Source organism: Lissotriton vulgaris, chromosome 1_1 (genome assembly GCF_964263255.1).
Source record: "Lissotriton vulgaris chromosome 1_1, aLisVul1.2, whole genome shotgun sequence".
Lineage (NCBI taxonomy): Eukaryota > Metazoa > Chordata > Amphibia > Caudata > Salamandridae > Lissotriton > Lissotriton vulgaris.
Window position 1 is genome coordinate 478,067,705 of NC_141685.1, and position 13,789 is coordinate 478,081,493.

Below are 13,789 nucleotides of genomic sequence, written 5' to 3' on the forward strand. Positions count from 1 at the left end.
AGCAAGACCTAGACTCACCCAAATGATTGTTCTTGATTTGGCATAGAGACTTGCTGATGATAACCGATCAGAACATTCATATGCTCCAATTTCTCGATGCGACAACATCTTCAGACTGAAACTATATAATTTCTTGCTTAGACTCTTTTCATGTGAAATGTCCTCCCACATTTCCTTCAGTTCTATCTTTTCTTTTTTTGTGATGTAAGATGTCACATATCAAGCCACAGCAATAGAGTTATCAGCAACGAACTGAATATCCATGTTAGCATTCCACATGGACAAAATCACTGGGTTGTAGTCGTTGATGTACTTGGACTCTTCGTTTCTTTTTAAATTATATGTATTTTTGGGTGATTTCCTCGTCACAGTATGTCGTAGAGATGACATCAAATTATTTACTCTTCCCTTAGAAATCACTGGTCGTGGAAACGCAAAACGACATTTTGTGTAGTACTTTTCCTTGTTTTTGAATTTTCAACGACAGTACTTTCCACAACGATGAGATTGAAAACGTAAAACTTGTTGCCTTAAACTGTTTTCTTCAGTAGTTTTCGGAACAGCACATGTTGAATACTCTTCAATGAAACTCATCACTGTTTCATCCGAATCTGATTCAAATTTGGGTGCATCTTTAATCCATAACAACATATGTATATGAGGAGCACCTCTCGCTTGATATTCCTTCCTCCAAAAGAAATCCAAAACCTCTCCATGGGGAGGATTTTTTTTGTAGATAATAAAAGACATCATAGCTTCAAATCTATGATTAAAATATCTGCAAACATTCACGGGATCCAAACAACACAGTTCTCCAGGTGTTTTCAATTCTATATTTTGTATGTTTTCATTTGCCTCTCGTAGAAATTGAAGTAAGTCATCCCATGCATACTCAGCACAGCTAAGAGTGAGGAACCATATAGGAGTTCCTAAGTTTCTTAGCATACATTTCAATTCCCCATGACGACGGAACCAATACTTGTTTGTTCCACGCTGACATGCCATGAGATTGATTAGCTGAGATTCCAAAATACTGTCTTGCAGATTGACTTTCTCCATAAAGTCCCTTGCTGAAACATTTTGCAGATGAGCTCCACTTTTCAATATATGATTAACTGCATAAGAAAGCCCAGACAAATCACTTTCATACAGTAGATGAAACAAATACGGAATGCATTGACGAAACCTTGGATCTTCAGCATATAATCTTAAAGTCTGGTATTCAGCTGCAGGAATTTGAACTGGTCAATCGTCATATCATCCACCTCGACCTGTTGGAAATAACTATGGAAAACAACGAGCTTCCAAACTTTCTTCCCATACACTAATAGGACTTCCTTTTGCTGCTTTCATTTGAAACAAGTCAATTGCTTTCCCCATTACTTCTTTGGAATGCAAAGGATGAACAGTATAATGTTCATATATTTCTTCACTTCTAGACACATCAACTTTTTCAATTTGTCCAACTGAACAATCACTGTCTTCTTCTGTAGCTGTTTCCTCTGCTCCAACACTTACATCTTTACAGTACTCGTTGTTTTTGACCAAATACAACGTTGCCTTTTTGACTTTCCTAACATCCACTAAATCTTGCCAGATTTTCTTACTCTTTCTCGGAACCCCATTAACTAGAATAACCAGAGGATCCTCTTCTACTCTTTCTACACCAATTGTATCAATATTTTTCTTCACATCAAGAGGCAAATAAACAACTCTTGCCTTTAATCCTCTTTGTAAATCTGTAGGAGGTAATTTCCCTATCTTAGGCTCCATGCGAACAATAGCTTGAAAAGGATGGACACATTGAATCAAAATTGATTCATAAGTATTTAAATCCATGAATTCAGAAGGAATATCTATCAACTGAAGATTATTATGAGCAGCTCTAGCAGGCATTCTATTTTTATTTAATTTTTTCAAACAATAATTACAAATACGCTGATCAAAACTCAAATCAAAACAATTCTCCACCAACAAATAACTTACAAAATCCTTCCATTCACTATTATTTTCCAATTCACATTTTGCATATAAATCAACTAACCTAGTCTGAATCTTATAATGAGTCAGTCGACAACACACACAAGTTAAATTAGGCCTTTCACTTGATTTCACCTTAAACTTGGTAATTTCCTTGTCAAACTTTTCTGTACTTGAAATCTGTACATTGTCTTCCACATTACCATCCATTACTATATCCATTTCTACACTGTCCTCTTTGTTCCCAAAATAACAAAACTCAATTGCTTCACAAATAGTCTTCACATCTACTTCAGATCCATGCAAAAGAGCACTGTTTAACTGTTTAAGCTTAACTGCTGGACTTTTTGCATAATACAACCTTCTCACTAATTTCCTCACCTTATTATGATGCACTGCTAACACCCTAAAATGATGAAAAACACTCTGACATACTTTTCTAGAAAGACAAGCCAGTGAATACCCATGCAAACCTGTGTTTTCTCTCACTCTGCAAGGATCTAACTCTTGCAAGATCTTCATTTTTTGTTTTAGACTTTTCTTACTATATGTACGTTAGACATTTCGAAGCAAATCGATTGAATCCTGTCGCACACTACAAATACTACTGCACTTCCATGTGTACACTGGACCCTTAATATGTCTCCCTAAAACTTCATCACCTAACACCTCTTCTGCATCTCTAGACATAAGTTTCTCTTTTTCCATCACACAACCATCTTTCAACTCATATGCTGGACCACTGGTGTCAACTGCATGCACCAAATCATTTACCTGAAAGTAACTCTCCTCATTAAAAAATGGCTCAGAACTTGAACTATACATCCATTCTCCAGAAAATACTTCACAAAAATTAGTCCGATTACTACATCTTTTCCATTTACTGTTCAATTTAAAAACATCAATTGCCTTATTAAGTATCCTAATTCTATTGATTACTAAAATAAATATTTTTTTCTTAACTTCAAAAGCCTGATCAACAATCTTCTCTACACTTTTCTTTTTCTTGTAAAAAGCAGCTCTCTGTTTACCTTTCTTTTCATTTTTTAGCAAATTTAAGACTACCCTATTGCATAACATTCGTCTACGAATGTCCCTAAATTGATTTAACCTTCTATTGCTATCCATACTCTTCTCTCCTGCTCCAATAGAGACATTTTTTGAGGGCCTCTCCTTCCTTTTTAGATTTGCTCTCTGCTTCTGGATCTTCTCATTACCGTTAACATTTATTTTTGATCTACATAGGTTGCTAAGAAAAGACTTAATTGTCTTACCAGGAGCTTTTCTGGTGTTTTTTGAAGTACTTGTTGTAGAGGATTCCTTTATTTCCTTTGATGATGTTGTTCTTTTACGAGGGTATTTTTTCTACTCCTTTGCCTTGACGGCATTTTTGCTTGCTTTTAAAATGTTGATTTCAATCTGTGGTTCTGAAAAAAATAACACATTAAAGACCACTATTAGCAAACAACAAAGTAATGACAAAAAGCAAACGATATAAACACTAATTTGCAACATATTAAAGTTTATACCACAGCAACTCAGGGTCTTATTTATGAATACCTTGCGCCACCAGTGCGTCCCATGTTAAAAGAGACGCACCGGTGCCACAAGGCAATCATAAATAAGGGCCAAATGTAAATACCATTTATTTGCCCCCAAATTCGTTTTTTGAATAACATTTAAGAACCACTGCGCAGAACCTATGTACAACCACTCAATATCACTTTTGAAACCTCACTGTTTCCCAAAATACAAATCCTCTATCTTGCAAATGTTCATAGCAAGCATTATCAAAAAGCAAAAAACAAACCAACATCAAACAAACTCTGGGCCTTATTTATGAAGGCCTTGCGCCACCAGAGCGTCACTTATTTCCCATGTTTAAAGTGATGCACCGGCAGCACAAAGCAATCATAAATAAGGGCCAAATTAAAATACCATTGATTTGCCCCAAAATAGTTTTTTGAATAACATTTTAAAAACACAGCGAAGATCCTATGTACAAGCACTCAATTTCACTACTGAACCCTCACTATTTCACAAAATACGAATTCTCTATCTTGCAAATGTTGATATCAAGCATTATCAAAAAGCAAGACACAAACCAACAACAAAAAAACTCAGGGCCTTATTTCTGAAGGCCTTGCGCCACCAGTGCGTCACTTTCTTCCAATGTTAAAAGTGACGTACCGGCACCACAAGGCAATCATAAATAAGGGCCAAATGTAAATACTATTTATTTGCCCCCAAAATCGTTTTTTGAATAACATTTTAGAAACACAGCGAAGATCCTATGTACAAGCACTCAATTTTATTACTGAACCCTCACTATTTCACAAAATACGAATCCTCTATCTTGCAAATGTTCATAGCAAGCATTATCAAAAAGCAAGACACAAACCAACAGCAAAGAAACTCAAGGCCTTATTTATGAAGGCCTTGCGCCACCAGTGCGTCACTTTCTTCCCATGTTAAAAGTAACATACCAGCGCCACAAGACAATCATAAATAAGAGCCAAATGTAAATACCATTGATTTGCCACCAAAATCGTTTTTGGAATAACATTTAAGAAACACAGCGCAGGACCTATGTACAAGCATTCAATTTCACTACTGAAACCTCACTGTTTCACAAAATACAAATCCCCTATCTTGCAAATCTTCATAGCAAGCATTGTCCAAAAACATGACACAAACCAACCAGAAAGAATCTCAATCTGCTTCCAAATCTGAGGTAATGCAGGTGATATCATTCTAAAAGGTTCAAATATATTTATTTAATGAGGCAAACACTATTAATTACTTCTCAAAAATATAAAAGCCATTCTTTTACCCCCAAATCGTTTTTTAAATAACTTTTTACAAACACAGCACAAGTCCTATGTACAAGCAATCAATTTCACAACAAAAAAACTCAGGGCCTTATTTATGAAGGCCTTGCGCCACCAGAGCGTCACTTTTTCCCCATGTGTATAGTGATGCACCGGCAGCACAAAGCAATCATAAATAAGGGCCAAATGAAAATACCATTGATTTGCCCCGAAAATCGTTTTTTGAATAACATTTTAGAAACACAGCAAAGATGCTATGTACAAGCACTCAATTTTATTACTGAACCCTCACTATTTCACAAAATACGAATCCTCTATCTTGCAAATGTTCATAGCAAGCATTATCAAAAAGCAAGACACAAACCAACAGGAAAGAAACTCAAGGCCTTATTTATGAAGGCCTTGCACCACCAATGCGTCACTTTCTTCCCATGTTAAAAGTGACATACCGGCGCAACAAGACAATCATAAATAAGAGCCAAATGTAAATGCCATTGATTTGTCACCAAAATCTTTTTTGGAATAACATTTAAGAAACACAGCGCAGGACCTATGTACAAGCATTCAATTTCACTACTGAAACCTCACTGTTTCACAAAATACAAATCCCCTTTCTTGCAAATGTTCATAGCAAGCATTATCCAAAAACATGACACAAACCAACCAGAAAGAATCTAAATCTGCTTCCAAATCTGAGGTAATGCAGGTGACATCATTCTAAAAGGTTCAAATATATTTATTTAATAAGGCAAACACTATTAATTACTTCTCAAAAATATAAAAGCCATTCTTTTACCCCAAAATCGTTTTTTAAATAACTTTTTACAAACACAGCACAAGTCCTATGTACAAGCAATCAATTTCACTACTGAAACTTCACTATCTGCTTCCAAATATTCTCCATAGAGCAAACAAGTCTGTATCTAAATTAAATGAATCATTACTTACCTTTACAAATGCTTTGGGAGATTGAGAACAGTGTCAGACACACACACCAATTTTTCTTTAGCAGAGCAAAAGGTGTGCACTCAATACACTGAAACCAAGACTGGCATAGAAAATCTCTAATTCTACACACATATGCCTTATTTCAACCAATCAAAAGTCTTCCCTCACTATTTTCAAACCAATACCCTTCCCCCTCTCAGACCTTTCTATCTGTTACCATAGCAACTCCCTCCTAACTGAACTCTCAGGTTCGAAAGTTAATTCTACAATGTTGCAAATTAAGTCAGCAAGGATGTTTGACCTCTCAATACACCAGCTTATCCAGGGCATTATTGCTTTTAGTGACTTTTTCTTAACCATTCAAATTACTTCTTACACACAACACAACCATGCACCCTAACTTTCAGTTTTCAACTATCTGAATCCATCAATCATTGCTTGTGATTCAACAGCAGGGAAACTCCACAATTATTTTTTGTAAACTCCTACTGTTCCAACTGCCATTTAATTCCCACACTTCTTCTGACTGCACCAGACCCTTCTCTCATCATGTATTCTGTATGGATTATTGGACATAGCTACATCCACTGGGCTCAAGCAGAAATGATCACAACCTTGATTTATCAGATGTGGAAATCAAGTGGATTGGCCAGAGAGGATTGAGATGTCACCAATTGATACCATTGGTGAAAACCTTTTTGCATCTGCCAAACCCTGACCTCTTAATAGTGCACTGTGGTGGAAATGATTTGGGCACTATGACTGGGGTTGGTCTGGAAATGCTTTTAAAGGACACCTTTGATCAATTGATGACACTTTTTCCACAAACTGCCTTGGCATATTCCAATATATGCCAAAGACAGAAATGGAACTGGTCCAACCAATTTTGTCCACAATTTGAGAAAGCACGGAAACATGTGAATAAATCTGTTTCTTCTTACATGAGAGACTATGGAATGGGTTCAATATACAACAACAACTTGCGTTACAACATGCAAGACATCTACAGAGGAGATGGTGTGCACTTCTCAGATGAGGGGAATAGAATATTCCTCCTGAATTTAAGACTGTGCATTGGAACCTACTTGTAGGTACTTAAATCAGCCACAGAACCCAAAAGCTCTTTTCAGAGCTACCCTACCTCTGATCACTCATAATGATTTTCTTTTTCAAACTTTTTTCACTATTTTTCACCAAAGTACGCTCCCCGGTGCGCTTACCGGGCGCTCCCCCGCGAAAAATTAAAAAATGTTTTTTTGGGGGGGGGGACATAAATGGGCCTTATAAACCCCCTCAGAAAACCTAGAGGGTCAGGAAGTGTCTACAGTGCCCCCTTCTATCCATTCCCAACGTTGTTTGTCCTCCATCTTGTGTCTCAATTCTACCGAAACACAAAATGGAGGACTCCCGTAACGCTGCCGGTGCGCGTACCGGGGCACGCACCGGTAAGCGCTCCCAAAAAAAGGTGGGAAAGTAATTTACAGAAAAACCACTGGAGACACTTACACCAAATATAGAATACGCCCTACTACATAGCAGTCCCTACCATTTACCCAAATTTGGTGGTATTCCATTGAGCCATTTGGGCTTTAGCCCTGTCTAAATATCCTGAGGTAAATTACATGACAAAAACACATATGAAACTGTTTGAATTTTCAACCAATTAAAATGTTACTTACATTTTGTACTTTTATGTGCTGACATTTGATTGGTTAAGTACATGAATATAAATGAAAAATTAGAGGGAAACACAGCCATTTTGACTAACACTACCTAAGGTACATTTGGAAATTTTTTTGACAGAAAACTTCAACTAATTTGAAAATGGTAAGTTGTTAATTTGAAAGGAGAACTATGTTATGCACTTTAAGTTAATTTGGGAAAACGTTTTCAGATAGTTATATACTGTCCCTCTGTAAGAGGTAGACATTGAGATAGGCTTGTCTATTATAATTATTGATTATGAATTTACTTAGGCTTCATCACAGGCACTTTTTAATAGTTCGACTTCCTGCCTGAAACCATACACTGCCCAAAGATAACTTCACTGTTAAAAACTCACAAGTACCTGTCTGAACTTAAACCCAACAGTGCCATATCTCTACTGATATATTTATTTTTTATACAATTTATAGCAAGAAAATGGAAGGACAACAAAATGAAATTAATATTTCATTTGAAATTCATATGGAAAACAATCCTAAAGAAGACATTAATGAATTAGACTTTTTGGATCACTCTCTAGACCAAGACTTAGTTAATTGTGTAGAAGAAATTGAATCATGGAATCCAAATGAAGACATACCAGATAAATTAATGTGGGAAATTCTTTTAGATTTAGAAAAAACACAGCAATACATTTTTATTTCAAAAGTAAAAATTGTTTGAGACATTATTCTTTTTTATATGTAAATTATGAAATAGTACCAAAATAGATATAATATAAAGTGAGACTTAAAATATACTGTGCAACTTTTTTGTGTTACATAGTAAGTTTGCTCATAGTTACTTCCTTTCTCCCACTATATTATTTCCAATGTGTATTTAACATCTCTTGCCTCCATATTGTTTCTGCTTTCCTGACAGACTATGGTATGAATTCCATATACCACAATAACTTCTGTAACAACATGCAAGATATCTACAAAGGAGACAGTGTATATTAAATTTTAGACTCTGCATTGGTACCTACATGTTTTTACTTAAAAAAAACAGCAAAAAAAACAATTAATAAACATACTATTTTTGAAAATTCTGTCATTCTTTTTTCCCCATAGTACGCTCCCCGGTCCGCTCTCCCGTGTGCGTACCAGGCGCTCCCCCCGCAAAAATCGAAAAAAATGTACTTTTTTTTTTGCCCCGCGGGGCCCTTTTAAAGCCCCCACATCAAACCTAGGGGGTCAGGGTGGGTCTACTCTGCCCCCTTATGGTCAATTCCCCCTTTGTTTTGGCCACCTCTTGTGTCTCGATCCTACCGAGACACAAGATGGCGGCCGCTCCGGACTGTTTAGAATGTTTACAGACACCCGAGAACCAATCAGCTTTCCATGCGCAAGTCGCATGGGGCGCCCGGAGCTCTCCCCGGTGCGCGTACCGGGGCGCTGCCATAGATATATATATTTTTTTGAACCTAAATTACTCAAAATCCACTGTAGCACATATCTTGAGACATAGCAAAGGCACATCAGGCTACCAGTCCCTACAATTTAGCCAAGTTTGGAGGAAATCCATTCAGCCGTTCGGGCTAAAAGTGAGGTCGACCGCCCTATGGAAATTAACATGGGGAAAACACGTTTTGGGACCCCCCTTTTATCTCAGCCCCCGCTTGACAAATCCCCCCCAAACTTTCAGGGAAGGACCGGGGCGCCGTGAGGCCATTTGAGGAAATCTTCAGGCAGATTCGTCAACCGGCGTCAATGTTATTCCAAATAGAATTTTGAGATTTAACATTGAAAAAAATACTAACTATAACTACCTACTGGCGACCGCCAGTAGGTAATATGTATATATGATTTAGTTTTTTTTGTATAAGAATTGTTTCTATTTTTAATATATGTGTTACATTTTAGTAGTCATTAATTTTTTTTATTTGAATTTTGCGTTTTTAGTTCCGTATCGCGTTCTGGGTTTATAGGTGAATAGGGTAATTTCATTACATTAAAATAATTAACAATCTTTTATTTATTAATATTTGTTTAGTTGAGATTTTATAGTCTTAGATGTGTAAAGTAATTGATTATTAATTAACTAATAATGGGTTGTTAATTATTGTTAATTAATTTTAATTAATTAATTGATAATTAATTATGGTAAATGTGTAATTCATTTTAGGTGTGTGTTGTGGTGTTTATAGGTGTAAAGGGCGGGAAGTAACTTATTTTTAATTTATTTTTAATTTATGAATTAATAATTGTTTGTTAATTTATTTTAATTTATTAATTGGTAATTAATTATGGTAATTGTGTAAATATTTTAGGTGTGTGTTCTAGTTTTATAGTTGTAAAAGTTGGGAAGCAATTAATTTTTAATTTATGAATTAACAATTGGTTGTTAAATAATGTTAATTAATTGGTAATTAATTATGGTTGTGTAATTCATGTTAGGTGTGTATTCTGGTGTTTATAGGAGTAAAGGGTGGGGAGTAATTTGTGTTTAATTAATTGATATATAGTTGTAATTAATGTTAAATATTTGATATTTAATTTGGGTTATTGTTTATTTTGGTGTTTTGTTTTTGGTGGGGTGTTATAGGGTAGGAAACCAAATAAATACATTTTTCTGTTTGTAAAGATTTTCTAGTTTAAAAGAATAATTTTTTTGTAATTTATTTATTATTTTATTTTACACAAAAAAATTAGGTTTTTGTTATATGTGATTAATATTATAATATGTTTTCTGTTTATATATTCAATATATTTTATTTTTTAAATATTGTATTTTTCACATTTTTTTTATACATAACACTTTCCCTACTATTGCACTCACTGGAGTGGGAATCGTAATTTTTACCCCTCCGCTATCAAGCACTTTCCCTACTGTTGCACTCACTAGAGTGGAAATTGTAAATTTTACCCATCCGCTATCCAACACTTTCCCTACTGTTGCATTCACCGCAGTGATAATAAAATGTTTACCCCTCCGCTATCCAGCACTTATCCTACTGCTGCATTTAATGGAGTGGGAATAGTAATTTTTTGTCCCTCCGCATGTATGGTTAAATATTTTATAATATTTTCATGTTTAATTTAGTAAAGATTTTTTTATTTATATTTTAAATCATTAAAATATATTTTTATTTATTATATTATTTTAAACTTTTAATATAAATAAAAAATAATAGTTTTCTAATTGTTTTAAAGTAAATATATGTATGGATAACTTATTATGTTTGTGTGTTTATCTTTTTCATTAAGTGTATTTGCTATATTTTATTAAAATCTATACATTTTTTTATGTTGTTAAAATTATATCTAGTATTAAATATGATTTAATATATATTCTTTTATTTTATATCTATATAAAATATGATATTTAATGCATCTATATTTTTTACTAAATATTTTTGTACTTATCTGTTTAAGTAAAAGAGTCAATATTGATGTTGTCAATGTATTTTACTTGATATTTTTAACATCAATATTTTTTCATCAATGTACAGTCAGTGAACCAGGTTATTCATAGATACTTTGCATGTATGAATTTGAAAATTAAAATGTATGTAATCATATGAAATATTATGAAGACTGTACGGCATTGTAGTATATAGTCTGAAATTGCACGAAATCAATCAGCTGTTTTTGTTATATTAGTGCATTGTAATCTTGACTTTATCTGGAATTCGGAATATAAAAAAAAGCCTTACATCTTATTGTTAGGCCTTGGCGGTAAATTCCGTTCTGCTCACGGAATGTTCGCAAGATATTTCCCCCCGAGCACGCAAACAGCGATTGCGAACAGTAAAAAAGCATCGCGAACAAGCAATTCCACGTGTTCGGGGAATTTCTACATGTTCGCAGAGATTTTTTACTGTTTCGCGGAGATTTGCGTAACGGGATTACGCAAATTTCGCCCATGCCTACTTATTATCAGACTCTATACAAGGGCTCATGGGGCTGAACCTACCGGGCCAAAAATGTGGTGGTTGAGGTTCTTTGCCACTGGTGTTGTTAGGTCCGTCCTTCAGTGACTGAAAACTGGACCAAGTTTGCTCGTTCTGCACCTGGCCCTCAAGTTAGCGAGGGTGAGCAGTCACATGTCTCTGAGGGTGTTGGGGACTGATGCACAAAGAACTTTTTGTGGTCAGAAACGGGCCAATTTGCAGAATTAGGCTGTTTGCAAGCACAAATGTGCTTTTTCAAATGTACAAAAGGACAAATTGTGATTCAGTAAGATGCTACAGAATCACAATTTGTATTAGCGATTTGGTATTTGGAAGGGGGGAGTTTAGGGCGTTCCTTTCAAATACCGAATTTGTATGGTAGGTATTACTGTTTAGTGACCAAATACTTTACCACCAGTTCATAACTGGTGGTAACCCATTCGCAAAAGGGAAAGGGTCCCCATTCCCCTTTGAAAATGTTAAAACATATTTTTAAAAGCAGCCAGTGGCTCACGAACCACTGTCTACGCTTCAATAATGACACTTCATAGTTTAATTTGTCATTTTTATACCAATTCTATTTTCCCTACTGAAAATGGGCAGTATTTTTTAAAATGTGTTGCTTCATTAGGCAGATCACCAACACTGTGATGGCTGCAATTCCTTATGGGTCCCAACAAACAACCTACCTCTTTAATATTTACGTAGTAAGTTGATTTGCGACCCACTAGGAATCACTATTTGAAAGATGGCAATTTTCTTACAACAGGAATTGCAACTTTAATATTCAACCCAGTGCTTATCCTTTTAGAAAATAAGGGACTTTTTTCTTACAGTCTTATTCAATAGTCCCTAATTCAATCCATCATACAAGGCTGCAATCCTGGTCACGTTTTTCCCATAGTGCTACACCTTTTATCCCTTCCATGCTATCTGCCACCTGAGTGACCCTTATTGAACATGTCTGCCAGTAATTATGGCAGAAGCTTGGATAAAGATCATGTGTATATTATCGTTTCCTTCAAGTCAAATGTGCATTCAGTTCTCTCATCTGCCACTTGAGTGACCCTTATAGAACTTGTCTGCCAGTAATTATGGCAGAAGCTTGAATAAAGCTCAGGTGTAGATTATGGGTTCTCTACAAGTCAAATGTGCATTCAGTTTTCTCATTTGCTTGAGATTTTAATCCCTGGTGGTGTAGCATATAGGAATGCAGTTTATAGTCCTCGCTTTTGGCTAGCAAGAACTCCATATCATCACTTCACCATAGGTGGAGACCTGTCAGATGCTGTCACTAAAAGACCACTAAGGAGGCCATGTGCAGCCCTAGTTTGTCCTGTTTGCAGCCTCCGGGATAAATCTAATGATGCTTGGAGGGTTGGGTGCTAATGCAGGCACCAGTTCAGCAGTTGCAGAGCCATCAGATATGGGCATCACAACTGTTGCAGGCATGAATGGGTGAAGGTAATGCCATAGTAGTTGTAGAACCTGATCAGGCCAAGATGAACCGTACAGCAATAGTAACCCAGTATGGGTCGCTGTGACTTTCTAAGCAGTGTAGCTTTAATTTGACGACTGGAATCCTTATATCAGCTGTATAGCCGATTAGGCCACTGTGATGCTTACAGCAGTCACATCACAGCAATCTCCACAGCGATGAAACGTGGTTTGTGTGATACCTATGACAGTTATAGCAGTTCCCACCAGGAACAGTGGATAGAGGCACTCCACAGAGCAGGTTACCTCTGGCTTCACTCTCTAACTGCCTTCTCTTGGCGTCCCTCAAAATCAAAAATATGCTAGGCTTCTACCAGTGAACATCCTCTCATCCTGCAGAAACACTCCTTCAGTCTCTCAGCAGGCAGCAAGGTTTCTAAGCACAACGCAAACCATCAGGTCTTCTAGCAGAAAGTAGGAACTTCGGGAGATGTCATCCCACTCATAGGCTATCAGGCAGATGACTGCCCTGGCTACACTGCAGTCCTTCAAGTGCTCTGTGGCTCACTCTCTTTCTTGGTCATGAAGGTCTGGGAAATGGAACATAGTGGAATGCTTTGGCGCTCATGTTTAGACACACTTTCTAGACAGGGGATGGGTATCCTCTGTCTCACACTTCAGAACTTGTTTGTGGAGGTTTCCTTTCAAGTGTTATTCTCTGGCAGATTTCCACACACAGCTTTAATGTGAATTGATGCTTCTCACAGTGGGAAGCAATGGGGATGTCTTCAAACTGGAGAGTCCACAAGATGAGCACTACGAAGTGTAAGGTTTCAGTATCTGACTGTCATCAGCCTCCCTGAAGAAAGTAATCAGGGAAAGACCAAATGGCAAGCCTGACCCAGAAACAGCCTCACTTTCAACAACAGACACGGCAGTCCCTCCCTACACCCCTACTATCCTCCAAATGGCAGTGCTCAGGAAAACCTAATGA